This window comes from Mustela lutreola, chromosome 7, assembly GCF_030435805.1.
Source record: "Mustela lutreola isolate mMusLut2 chromosome 7, mMusLut2.pri, whole genome shotgun sequence".
NCBI lineage: Eukaryota > Metazoa > Chordata > Mammalia > Carnivora > Mustelidae > Mustela > Mustela lutreola.
In genome coordinates, this window is record NC_081296.1 from 1,675,629 (window position 1) to 1,689,427 (window position 13,799).

General features: G+C 44.7%; 1 pseudogene; it reads right to left on the bottom strand.

Annotated features, from left to right (window-relative positions):
• Positions 1-1,016: 1,016 nt before the first annotated feature.
• Positions 1,017-1,903, bottom strand: LOC131835191 (olfactory receptor 2H1-like; annotated as a pseudogene).
• Positions 1,904-13,799: the final 11,896 nt, after the last annotated feature.

Here is a 13,799-nt window from a genome sequence, read left to right on the forward strand (position 1 = left end):
ACTGGGGGAAAGGCATGGAGAAGCCAAGGAGACCTGTGGATGCTGATGGAAGGAATGGAGGGACCGAGGTGACCCTTGGACACCAAGGGAAGGAATGTCCACACTTAGGGGACCTGTGGACACCAGGGGAGTGAATGTCCACACTGAGGTGACCCATGGATGCCAGGGGAAGGAATGTCTACACCAAAGTGGCCTGTGGACACTGAGAGAAGGAATGTCCACACCGAGGTAACCTGTGGATGCTGGAGGAAAGAATGTCCACACCAAGGTTTCCTGTGGACACCAGGGAAAGCAATGCTGGGGCCGAGGTGACCTCTAGGGTGGGGATGGGGGGGTAAAATGCAGGTGCTGATGTGACCCATGGTGTGTGTGTGTGTGTGTGTGTGCGTGTGTGTGTGTGTGCGTGTGTGTGTGCGTGTGTGTGTGTGTGAAATGCAGGCATTAAGTGACTCCCCTCTCTGTCCCGAGGCTGCTCTGTTCCCAGGCTGAAGGTGCGAGGACATCTGAGTACCCTAAGAGAGGTTGCGTGGCTTAGATATTAGATCTAAAGTCTGTGCTCCTGGGCTGGTTTCAGAGCTTGCCTGACCTCAGCTCCCCCTCCTGCTGTCATTTGGGAGGATGAAATGAATGAACAATGCAAAACACACAGAAGGAAGTGTGGGAAAAACTGAAGGGAGAAGCAAAATGGTGTGGCAGGGATCAGAAATGGGTGTGAAACCATTAGGACAGATGGTGTAGACACATCGTGGTGAAGGCAAAGACCATTAAAGACAAAATAGATCAAAGAGGAGATCATCTGAAATCTCTCCTGTTTCATGTATCGGTGCCTTCCGCACCTCAGCCCACTTCCTGTCCCTGCCTTACAGATAGGGCACATGCAAGCACCCCTGCGTGCACACACGTGGCCATCATCCACTGGCGTGGCACCGTGGGGGAGGGCACAGGTGCGGGGAACACAGGCTTCCTGCCAGCGGCACGAGGACCTCTTCTGGACTGGGCAGCACATGGACCCGCACTCAGCTCCGCCTTGTGTCCCTGTCCTTCCCCAGCAGTCTCCTGAAGGCTCTCTTGACTTCCTTGTTCCTCAGGTGAGAGGGTAAGTGCTGGGGTGCCCACGGCATAGAAGAGACCAAAGAACTTGCCCCATTTGTGAGCATAGGAACTCTGGGGCTGGAGGGAGACGACAATGCCTGAGCTGTACCAGAGGGTGACCGCTGTGAGATGGGAGGGGAAGGTCCCAAACATCTTCCTCCACTCTTGCGCCAAGTTAATCCTCAGCACTGCTCGGGCGATGGCACAGTAAGAGACAAGGATGAGGCCGAGGGGCACGACCAGAATGAGGACACTGGCCACAGCCCTCCGGGTCTCGTTGTAGGTGGTGGTCCCACAGGACAATGTGATTAGAGCTGGGACCTCACACACAAAGCCATCCATCTGCCGATGGGGACAGAGGGGCAGGCGGAGAGGGGGTGGCGTCTGGACTACTGACTCCAGCAGCCCGATGACCCTGGCCACGGATGCCAGCTGCTGGCACCGGCAGGGCTAGATGATGGTGGTGTAGTGGGGGCGCTGGCGGGTGGCCGCATAGCAGTCGGAGGCCATCACTGCCAGGAGGGTGCACTCAGTGGTCCCCGGGAACAGAAAGATGAAGAGCTGAACAGAGCAGCCAAGGAAGCTGATGGGTTTTGGGCCCCAGGGGTTGACCAGCATCTGGAGGATGGAACTCATCCAAGAAGGTCCAAGAAGGACAGGTCAGAGAGGAAAAAGGTCAGACAGCAGAATGGTGAGGGTGTTGCCCACCTGAGTCAGAAGGTAGGACAACCACGAAGAGGCTTCTTTCAAGTCCTGGGCGTTCAGAGAAACCCCAAAGGAGGAAGCCGCCAGGGGAGCTCTGGGTGGCCATGACCTCTTCCTGCCCCGGTCTGGAGGGACGTCTATCGTCTGAGACCCCAGCTGGTACTGGTCAGGCCACAGCAGGTGCACCTTTCTCTTCCCATCGTCCCACCAGTGTCCTCTCCTGGACACCACCCTCAGCGGCTCGTCCCTTCTCATCTCTCCTGGTCAGTGTGGGCTAGCTGGCGTGGGGGCAGCAGGACGTGCTGGCAGACGGACAGAGCTGTCTGCTGGGGCCCTGGGCTGCTGGCTGAGCGTAAAGGAGGCTGGTGGAAAGCAAGCAGGTGTGAGCTGACGGAGCACTTCAGCACCGCCTGTACGGAGCGCCTCTGCGTCCTGTTCTAAGTGTTAAGTGTTTCGTTGTCCTTATGTTTGTTGGAAGAGCCAGCAAAGTCATGTATTTTCAAGTGGATTTTCAGGTTATAAGCTATCTACATAGAGTTCATCATTTCTCTGTCAGGTAACTGTTGTGGAGCTCTTTATACCACATTATATTCTGTGCATCTTTTTTGCAGGGGAGCCTTAGAGAGAGAGTGTTGTATCTGGGAGAGAGGTTTTCCCTTTGTGTGTAAGGACACCATTCCCAGAGCCGTTTGGTTGCTCAAGTAGCTGAGCTGGCTGTCTGGCTGGGGGGACTGGCCCACATGTTCAGTCACTGCCCTGAGACGCTTACAGGTGGGAGGCAGGCATGACCCCGAGCATATTAAAACCACTGAGCAGTTCACAGAGACAATATCAAAGACCCCAAGCCTTCAAGGTCGGGACACCAGCATCCTGAGTGAGGGAGTAGGGTCTATAAGGTGGCAAGGGACCAGTTTGGTTGGCTATATCAGGGAAAACATCCTGGAGGAGGTGGCTGTATATTTTATATAAAAAAAGAGGAACATTGGGCATAGAAAGCCAAGTCAGAGCTGGGGCAGGAGGCTGAGGCCATTGGCAGCTCCCCAGCTAAGCTTAGCTGACCTCCAGCCTCAGGGAGGGCTTGGGGTAGGGCCGGCTGGCAGAAGTGCCTGGGCAGCCTACAGGGTGGCCTGAGCATCTCCTGATGCAGGTTCCCATCCCGCTGCATCTCTTCTAGATATTTCTGCTCCGGTATCTTCCTCGGTTTGTTCTTTTTCTCCCATGCTTTTCTCCCTTATAGGACGCATTTTAACTTTTTGTCATATTTTTATACAATCAAAAAAGCATAAGTAAAGCATATCTCTACAGTTTAATGAGTAAGAAAATCAACCCCTGGCATGACCATGAAGAACTGAGCACATGTTTCGAGTGTCTTCAGTGCTCCCGCGCGCACACACCCCAGATGGGACCAGCACGCTGCATTTCCCCTTATTCCTTTTACTGTCTGGAGATAGAGTTTACATAGACCCAATTAAAAATGTATAATTTAGTGGTTTTAGTATATTCCCTATTGTGCAAGCAATACTGTCAGCCTCCAGAACATCTCATCACTCCCAAACAAAACCTCATGCCAAGAAGCAGTCTCCCTTCCTTTGCTTGCTCTGTAATAGGCAGTTACTATCACTGAAACAGCAGCCCGTGGTTCTTGTGATTCCTCAGCTCTCACCCTAATCGCTTTGTTTGCATTTCTGAATTTCTCATTCTCCTGGTGCTCCCCTACCTCCTTCCCGAGTCTCTGTAGAACGGCCTCTCCTTAGTGACCCCTCACCTTTTCTCCCTGTCTTTGTCTTCTCCACGCTCTCACTTACCATTTTGCTCCTGGCTCTTGCCCGTGACACAGTCATTCAGTGGTTTCTGCATTTGAGACTTCCCTGGGCTCCACGAGCACCCGCCAGCCGTGTACTGGGAGCCAGGGCACCAGGGGCGGGTGGGGACCAACACAAAGGAGTTTGTGATAATCCAGAGCTATCAGTAACCAGGAGGTGTGGAATGCTCCCTACGTGCCTCACAGCTGCCCAGTCACCTGGATCTCTCAGCAGCCCTGCAAACAAGACGCTCTTACTCTATCTGTATCAGGAAGTAAACAGTTTCAGAGGTTAAGACATGGCTGAGGGGACCCAGCCAGTGGGTGCCAGGGCCAGGAGTGTAGACCGTGGTTAACTTCCACTCTGGTGCTCCACTGCTGGGGGCTGGTAGGAGCTGAGGTCTCCTAAAAAAAGAACAAATTCTCTACTCACCGTCAGTCAGATTAAAATCCCCTCTGCCAGTGTGATGGGTCACATTAACAAAAGAAGAAATAAGAACCTTATGATCCTCTCAATTAAAGCAGAAAAGGCATTTGACCAAATACAGCATCCTTTCCTGATTAAAACTCTTCAAAATATTGGGATAGAGGGCACATAGCTCAATAACATAAAAGCTATCTATGAAAAGCCCACAGCAAGTATGGTCCTCAACAGGGAAAAGCTGAGAGCTTTTCAGAGGAAGAGCAAGACGGCGGAGGAGTAGGAGACCTAAATTTCATCTGGTCCGAGGGATCCAGCTGGATAGTTATCCAACCACTCTGAACACCTACAAACTCAACAAGAGAGTGAAGAGAAGATCAACAACTCTTGAAACAGAAAAGTGACCCCTTTTTGGTAGGTAGGATGTGTGAAGTGAAGCCAAAGTGACATACAGGAAGATAGACCTGGGGAGGGGGAGGGGCCAGCTCCCAGCAAGTGGTAGAGCAGCGGAGCACAAAATCTGAACTTTTAGAAGTCTGCTCCACTGAGAGACGCGGCCCCAGAGGCTAAGTGGGGGCGGAGCCCTCGTGGGGACTGTGTGGTCTCAGGACCCGTGGGGTCACAGAAAGACCAGGGGTGTCTGAGTGTGACAGAGACCCCAGGCATCAGAGTAGGGAAGCCGGCTGCAGAGACAGAGCCAAGGCGGGGGCTTTCAGCTCAGGATTACCTTAAACTGTGATACAAGGCACATTTGACCCCTGCTCTTGGAGCAGGGACCCCACAAGTGGCAGATCTGGGGACACCCCCTCCTTTTCCAGGAGGAGTGGTGCGGGAGGGCGTGGCAGGAATCTGCTGGGTTTGGAGACTCCAAACAGGGCCGTGCGCCTGAGACAGAAATGCTCGGCTACATGCCGGGGGAGCTCAGAGCGTGGCCAGAAACCAGGGAGATGGGAGGGATTGAACGCTTTTCTCTGAGCGCGCACTGAGGACTGGGGCCCTGAGCTCTTGGCTCCTCCAGGTGGGAGACTGGGAGGCCATCATTTTCATTCCTGTCCGCGGGAACTCTACAGAAAGCGCTCAGGGAACAAAAGCTCCAAGACCATAACCACACAGATTGCTTAGCCTGGCCCCTGGCAAGGGCGGTGCAGTTCTGCAAAGACATTTGAGAGTCACGGTGACAGGCCCCCAGAAGATCAGCAAGAACATCCAGCCAAGACCAAGTTCACAGATCAATGAAAATGGTGGAACTCCAGAGATACAGGAATGCAGCACACAGAATTCATGGATTTTCCCCCCATGATCCTTTAGTCTTTCAAAGTTAAATTTTTAAAAATTTTACTTTTCTCTCTATTTTTTTGAATTTTTCCTCTTTTCTATTTTAACTAGTTTATCTTATCAATAACTTTTTATTTTTTATTTTTTAAAACGTTTTATTTATTTACTTGAGAGAGTGAGAGAGAGAGCATGAGAGGGGAGAGGGTCAAAGGCAGAAGCAGACCCCTTCTGAGCAGAGAGCCTGATACGGGACTTGATCCCAGGACTCCAGGATCATGACCCTAGCTGTACGCAGTTGCTTAACCAACTGAGCCATCCAGGCATCCCTTATCGATACCTTTTATAATGTTCATTTTTATAGTCATAGTCTATCCCTTCATTGTACTTAACCTTATTTTTTGTATTTGTATAAGTTTTTCTTTCTTTAAATTTTGGGATACAGTTTCTTCCAACAGACCATAATATACCTTAAATCTAATGTATGGCTTTGGTCTAGTCTCTAGCCTGGTCACATTCTCTACTTTTTTTTTTTTCCAGCCAACTTATTTTCCAGTTCTTTTTATAAAATCTTTTTTTAAAAAAGATTTTATGTATTTATTTTACAGACAGAGATCACAAGTGGGCAGAGAGGCAGGCAGAGAGAGAGGAAGAAGCAGGCTCCCTGCTGAGCAGAAAGCCTAATGCAGGACTCCATCCCAGGACCCTGGGATCATGCCCTGAGTCAAAGGTGGAGGCTTTAACACACTGAGCCACCCAGGCGCCCCTGTGACATCTTTTTAATTTTCATCTTTATAGTCATAATTTATCCCTTCATCATGTTTACCCTTATTTTTGTATATATTTAAGTTTTTCTTTCTTTAAAATTTTGGGAGGCAAATTCTTCTAACAGACCATACTACATTCAAAATCAAGCCTGTGGCTCTGTTCTATTCACCAGCCTAAATATTTTTTTTCTTCCCCTTTCTTCTGCCCCCAGTTTTGAGTCTCTTCTGATTTGGTTAGTGTATATTTTTCTGGGCTAGTTGTTTGTTACCATTTTAGCATTTTTTTCTCCCATTCATCTATTCTTCTCTGGACAAAATGACAAGGTGGAAAACTTACCTAAAAAAAAAAAAAAAAAAAAAAAAAGAACAATTGGGACACCTGGGTGGCTCATTTGGTTAAGCATCTGCCTTCAGCTCAGGTCATGATCCCAGGGCTGTGGGATTGAGTCCCACATTGGGCTCCTCCACATCAAGTCCCACAAGAGCAGGGATCCTGCTTATAATCTTGAGCTCTCTCTGGAATGTAAATTAATAAAATCTTAAAAAAAAAAAAAACAAACAAACAAGATGGAGTACTGACTGCTAGGGACCTAATCAATATGGACATTAGTAAGATGTCAGAAGTAGACTTAAGAATGACGATTATAGGGCGCCTGGGTGGCTCAGTGGGTTAAGCCGCTGCCTTCGGCTCAGGTCATGATTTCAGGGTCCTGGGATCGAGTCCCGCATCGGGCTCTCTGCTCAGTGGGGAGCCTGCTTGCTCCTCTCTCTGTCTGCCTCTCTGCCTACTTGTGATCTCTCTCTGTCAAATAAATAAATAAAATCTTAAAAAAAAAAAGAATGATGATTATAAAAATGCTAGCTTGGGGGCACCTCGGTGGCTCAGTGGGTTAAAGCCTCTGTCTTCAGCTCAGGTCATGATCCCAGGGTCCTGGGATCAAGTCCAGCATCAGGCTCTCTGCTCAGCAGGGAGCCTGCTTCTGCTCCTTCTCTCTCTGCTTGCTTGTGATCTCTGTCAAATAAATAAATAAATAAATAAATCTTTAAAAAAAAAAGGGATACTAGCTGGGCTTGAAAAAAGCATAGAATATACTAGATAATCCCTTTCTGAAGAAATAAGATCCCTTACTGGAGAAATAAAAGAACTAAAATCTAACCAAATTGAAATTTAAAAAGCTATTAAGAAGGTGCAATAAAAAATGGAGGCTCTTACTGCTAGGATAAATGAGGCAGAAGAGAGAACTAATGATATAGGAAACCAAATGAAGGAGAATAAAGAAGCTGAGAAAAAGAGAGATAAACAACTACTGGATCATGAGGGGAGAATTCAAGAGAAAAGTGATACCATAAGATGAAACAATATTAGAATAATTGGGATCTCAGAAGAAGAAGAAAGAGAGAGAGGGGCAGAAGGTATATTGGAGCAAATTATAGCAGATAACTGCCCTAATTTGGCGAATGAAACAAGCATCAAAACCCACGAGGCACAGAGAACGCCCCTCAAAATCAATAAAAATGTCAATACCCCATCATCTAACTGTAAAACTTACAAGTCTCAGTGACAAAGAGAAAATCCTGAAAGCAGCCCAGGAAAAGAAGTCTGTAACATACAATGGTTCAAATATTAGATTGGAACCAGACCTGTCCATAGAGACCTGGCAGGCCAGAAAGGACTGGCATGATATATTCAGAGCATTAAATGCGAAAAACATGCAGCCAAGAATAATATATCCAGCTAGGCTGTCATTGAATATCAGAGTAGAAATAAAAAGCTTCTAGGCCAATCAAAAATGAAAAGAATTTGCAAATGCCAAAAGGAAATATTGAAAGTGATCCTCTTAGCAAAGAGAGAGCCCAAGAACAGAAAGGAACTGAGACAATATACAGTAACAGTCACTTTACAGGCAATATAGTGGTACTAAATTGATAAATTTTTTTAGTTACCCTGAATGTAAATGGGCTAAATTCTCCAATCAAAAGACATGAGGTATCAGAATGGATTAAAAAAACAAGACCCAGGGGCACCTGGGTGGCTCATTTGATTAAGTGACTGCCTTTAGTTCATGATCCCAGGGTCCTGATCCCAGGGTAATGATCCCAGGGTCCTGGAATTGAGCCCTGCATTGGGATCCCTGCTCAGTGGGTAGCCTGCTTTTCCCTCTCCCTCTGCTGCTCTGCTTGCTTGTGTCTCTTGCTCTCTCTGTCAAATAAATATACAAAATTAAATTAAAAAACAAGGCCAACCAATATGCTGTTGGCAAGAAACCCATTTCAGATCCAAAGACACCTCCAGATTTAAAGTAAGGGGGTGAAAAACCATTTACCATGCTAATGAACATCAAAAGAATGCTGGGGTGGCAATCCTTATATCAGATAAATTAGATTTTAAGCCAAAGACTATAATAAGAGATGAGGAAGGACAGTATATCATACTTAAAGGGTCTATCCAACAAGAATACATCAATAATTTTTTAAATGTCTATGACCCTAATATGGGAGGAGCCAATTATACAAACCAATTAATAACAAAATCAAAGAAACACATCAACAATAATACAATAATAGTAGGAGACTTTAACACTCCCCTCACTGAAATGGACAGATCATCTAATTAAAAGATCAACAAGGAGGGGGGCCTGGGTGACTCAGTGGGTTAAGCCCCTGTCTTCAGCTCAGGTCATGGTCTTGGGGTCCTGGGATCAAGCCCCATGTTGGGCTCTCTGTTCAGCAAGGAGCCTGCTTCCCCCACCCCCATCTGCCTCTCTGCCTAGTTGTGATCTCACTCTCAAAGAAATAAATAAAATCTTTTTAAAGAAGATCAACAAGGAAATAAAGGCTTCAAATGACACATTGGATCAGATGGACATTACAGATATATTCAGAGCATTCCATCCCAAAGCAACAAAATACACAGTGTACTCTAGTGTACATGGAACATTCTCCAGAATAGATCACATCCTGGGTTACAAATCAGGACTCAACTGGTACCAAATATTGGGATCATTCTCTGTGTATTTTCAGACCACAATGCTTTGAAACTAGAACTCAACCACAAGAGCAAAATTGGAAAGAACTCAAATACATGAAGATTAAAGAACATCCTACTAAAGAAAAAAATGAGTCAGCCAGGAAATTAAAGAAGAATTAAAAAAATCATCAAAGCAAATTTAAAAAAAAAAATAATGGAAACAAATGAAAATAAAACCACAGCTGTTCAAAACCTTTGGGATGCAGCAAAGACTGTCCTGAGGAGAAAGTATATATCAATACAAGCCTTTCTCAAGAAACAAGAAAGCTTTCAAGTACACAGCCTGACCCTACACCTAGAGGAGCTAGAGAAAGAACAGCAAAGAAAGCTGAAGTCCAGGAGGAGAAGAGAAATCATAAAGATCAGAGCAGAAATCAATGAAATAGAAACTGAAAGAATAGAACAGATCAACAAAACTAGGAGCTAGTTCTTTGAAAGAATAAGATTGATAACCCCCTGGCCAGACTTATCAAAAAGAAAAGAGAAAGGATCCAAATAAATAAAATCATGAATGAAAGAGGAGAGTTCACAACCAACACCAAAGGAATACAACTATGAAAACATATTATGAGCAACATACACCAGCAAATTTGACCATCTGGAAGAAATGGATGCCTTCTTAGAGACATATAAACTATGAAAACTAAATCAGGAAGAAATAGAAAACCTGAACAGACCCATAGCCAGTAAGGAGATGGAAGCAGTCATCAAAAATCTCCCAAGAAACAAGAGCCTAGGGCCAGACAGTTTCCCAGGGGAATTCTACCAAACATTTAAAGAAGAATGAATACCTGTTATCCTGAAACTGTTCCAAAAAATAGACATGGAAGGAAAACCTCCAAACTCATTTTATGAGGTCAGCATTACCTTGATCCCCAAACCAGACAAAGACTGCATCAAAAAGGAGAATTACAGACCAGTATCCTTGATGAACATGGATGAAAAAATTCCCACCAAAATACTAGCCAATAGGATCCCACAGTACAGTAAAAGGATTATTCACCATGACCAAGTGGGATTTATTCCTGGGCTGCAAAGTTGGTTCAACATCTGCAAATCAATCAATGTGATTCAATACATTTAGTAAAAGAAAGAACAAGAACCATATGATACTCTCTATAGATGCTGAAAAAACATTTGACAAAGTGCAGCATCCTTTCTTGATCAAAACTCTTCACAGTGTATGGTAGGGGGTACATACCTCAATATCATGAAAGCTATCTATGGCAAACCCACAGTGAATATCATCTTCAATGGGGAAAAACTGAGAGCTTTCCCCTAAGGTCAGGAACATGGCAGGGCTGTCCACTGTCATCACTGCTGGTCAACATAGTACTAGAAGCCCTAGCCTCAGCAATCAGACAACAAAAAGAAATAAAATGCATCTGAATCAGCAAAGAAGAAGTCAAGAAGTCTCACCCTTCCCAGATGACATGATACTCTATGTAGAATACCCTAAAGACTCCACCACTAAATTACTAGAACTCATACAGCAATTCAGCAATGTGGCAGGATACAAAAGCAATGCACAGAAATCAGTTGCATTTCTGTACACCACCAACAAGACAGAAGAAAGAGAAATTAATGAATCCATCCCATTTACAATAGCATAAAAGCCCATAAGATAACTAGGAATAAATCTAACCAAAGAGGTAAACATACTTTACTCTAGAAACTACAGAACACTTATGAAAGAAATTGATGAAGACACAAAGGGAATGAAAAATATTCTGTGTTCATGGGTTGGAAGAATAAACACTGTGAAAATGTCTATGCTACCCAGAGCAAACTACACATTCAATGCCATTTCTATCAAAATGCCATTGACATTTTTCACAGAGCTCGAGCCAAAAATCCTAAAACTTGTATGGAACCAGAAAAGACTCTGAATTGCCAGGGAATGCTGAAAAAGAAAACCAAAGCTAAGGGCATAGCAATGCCTGACTTCAAGCTTTGTTACAAAGCTGTGGTCACCAAACAGAATGGTATTGGCACAAAACAGATACATAGATCAATGGAACAGGATAGAGAGCCCAGAAATGGATGCTCAACTCTATGGTCAACTAATCTTTGACAAAGCAGGAAAGAATATCCAATGGAAAAAAGACAGTCTCTTCAATAAATGGTGCTGAGAAAATAGGACAGCCACATGAAGAAGAATGAAACTGGATCATTCTCGGACTCCATACACAAAGATAAACTCAAAATGGATGAGAGACCTCCCTGTAAGACAGGCATCCATAAAAATCCTAGAGGAGAACACAGGCTGCAATCTCTTCCACCTTGGCCACAGCAACTTCTTGCAAGACACATCTCCAAAGGCAAGGGAAACAAAAAGATAAAAAGCTTCTGCACAGGGGCGCCTGGGTGGCTCAGTGGGTTAAATCCTCTGCCTTCAGCTCAGGTCGCAATCCCAGGGTCCTGGGATCAAGCCCCACATGAGGCTCTCTGCTCAGTGGGGAGCCTGCTTCCCTCTCCTCTCTCTCTCTGCCTGTCTCTGTGCCTACTTATGATCTCTGTCTGTCAAATAAAGAAATAAAATCTTTTAAAAAAAGCTTCTGCACAGAAAGGAAACAATCAACAAAACAAAGAAACAATGCACGGAGTGAGAGAACATATTTGCAAATGATATTTCAGATAAAGGGCTGGTATCCAAGATCTATAAAGAACTTCTCAAACTCAACACCCCAAAACCAGATAATCCACTCAAGAAAGAGGCAGAAGACATGAACAGACACTTCTCCAAAGAAGACATACAAATGGCCAACAGACACATGACAAAATCGTCCACATCACTAGCTGTCAGGGAAAGACAAATCAAAACCTCTCATTGAGATATCATCTTACACCAGTTGAAATGGCAAAATTTAACAAGACAGGAAACAACAAATGTTGGTGAGGATGTGGAGAAGGGGAATCCTCTTACACTGTTGGTGGCAATGTGAGCTGGTACAGCAACTCTGGAAAACAGTATGGAGGTTCCTCAGGATGTTAAAAATAGGCTACCCTATGACCCAGGATTGCACTACTAGGTATTTACCCTAAAGATACAAATGTACTGATTTGAAAGGGCACCTGCACCGCAATGTTCATAGCAGCCATGTCCACAATAGCCAAATTGTGGAAGGTGCTGAGATGCCCTTCAACAGATGAGTGGGTAAAGAAGATGTGATCCATATATACAATGGCTATTCCTCGGCCATCAGACAGGATGAATACTTGTCATTTACTCTGACGTGGATGGAACTGGAAGGTTATTATGCTGAGTTGAATAAGTCAGGCAGAGAAAGACAACTGTATGGTTTCACTCATATGTGGAACAGAAAGAACAGAGTGGAGGAGCGCGGGGGAAGGGAGGGAAAATGGAATGGGAAGCCGTCAGAGCGAGAGAAAAGCCATGAGAGACTCTTAACCCCTAGGAAACAAAGAGTTGTTGGAGGGGAGCTGGGTGGAGGGATGAGGTAGCTGGGTGATGGGCAATAGGAGGGCATGTGTGTGATGAGCACTGGGTGTTACATGCAGCTAATGAAACATTGAACACTACATCGAAAACTAGTCATGTACTGTAAGTTAGCTAACTGAACATAATAATAATAATAAGAAAATGAAATAAGATTTAGCTGGGAATAAAAATGAATATGTTTTATTAAACTTTTTTGTTTAATATTTACCCTGAGTATGTTTTAAAAATGTATTGCCTTTGGAAGGCTGCGAGATTTGTCATAAATTCTGTGGTTTAGTCCTGCTTATTAGTATCTGTATACCCCAAATAATACTTATCCATAGCACCAGTATATAGTAATTTACAAGTTCATTGCTAGGCCATTGAGCATAGTCTGGTTGTCTGTGAGTATGGATAGGCTATGGGTAACAAAATAAGAAATAAGCAAGGGCATGAAGTGTCTTTTGGAATTTCCAGCATTTCCTGCTAAGGGTCCTGAACCTTTTACCCATCCTGAAGATGGATTACCACCTCTTTCACTTCTTCCTTCATTAAAGATAGTAGAAGGGGGGGCGCCTGGGTGGCTCAGTGGGTTAAGCCACTGCCTTCGGCTCAGGTCATGATCTCAAGGTCCTGGGATCGAGTCCCGCATCGGGCTCTCTGCTCAGCAGGGAGCCTGCTTCCTCCTCTCTCTCTGCCTGCCTCTCTGCCTACTTGTGATCTCTCTTATTTATTTGACAAATAAATAAATAAATAATCTTAAAAAAAAAAAAAGATAGTAGAAGGGAAGTAGGGTCCTGATGATGATGTTTGGTTGATTTGTGGTCCTTACTTCTACCTACTGAGTCCAGAACGTTTGCCTCCAGACAATGCTGTTATTTTCATTAACTAACAGGTTTGATTGATGTGAATCCCTTAGAAGTTTTCGTATTCATCTGTTGCAGAATCAGAATTTGTCTGCCCATCAACTTCATTTTCTATTTCATATGTAAAGTATCACCATGTTGCCTTTTACTTTAACATTGTTTCTCTTTTGATTTGCTTTGGCTTGGTTTTTCATTTCACAATTCCAGGCTATTATGTAAATACCAATATTGATGAAGAAATGAAATATCTTTGTAATATAAAAGTGTAAGCCCTATATCTCTTCTTTTGAGTGGTTTATGTTATTAAAAATGTTAAGAGGGTGAAAAGAAGTCCCCTCTGCTGCCTGTGATGGCAAAACTCTCCACTGGTGCCTCCTTGTGGACATCAAGAGGGAGACGTACCAG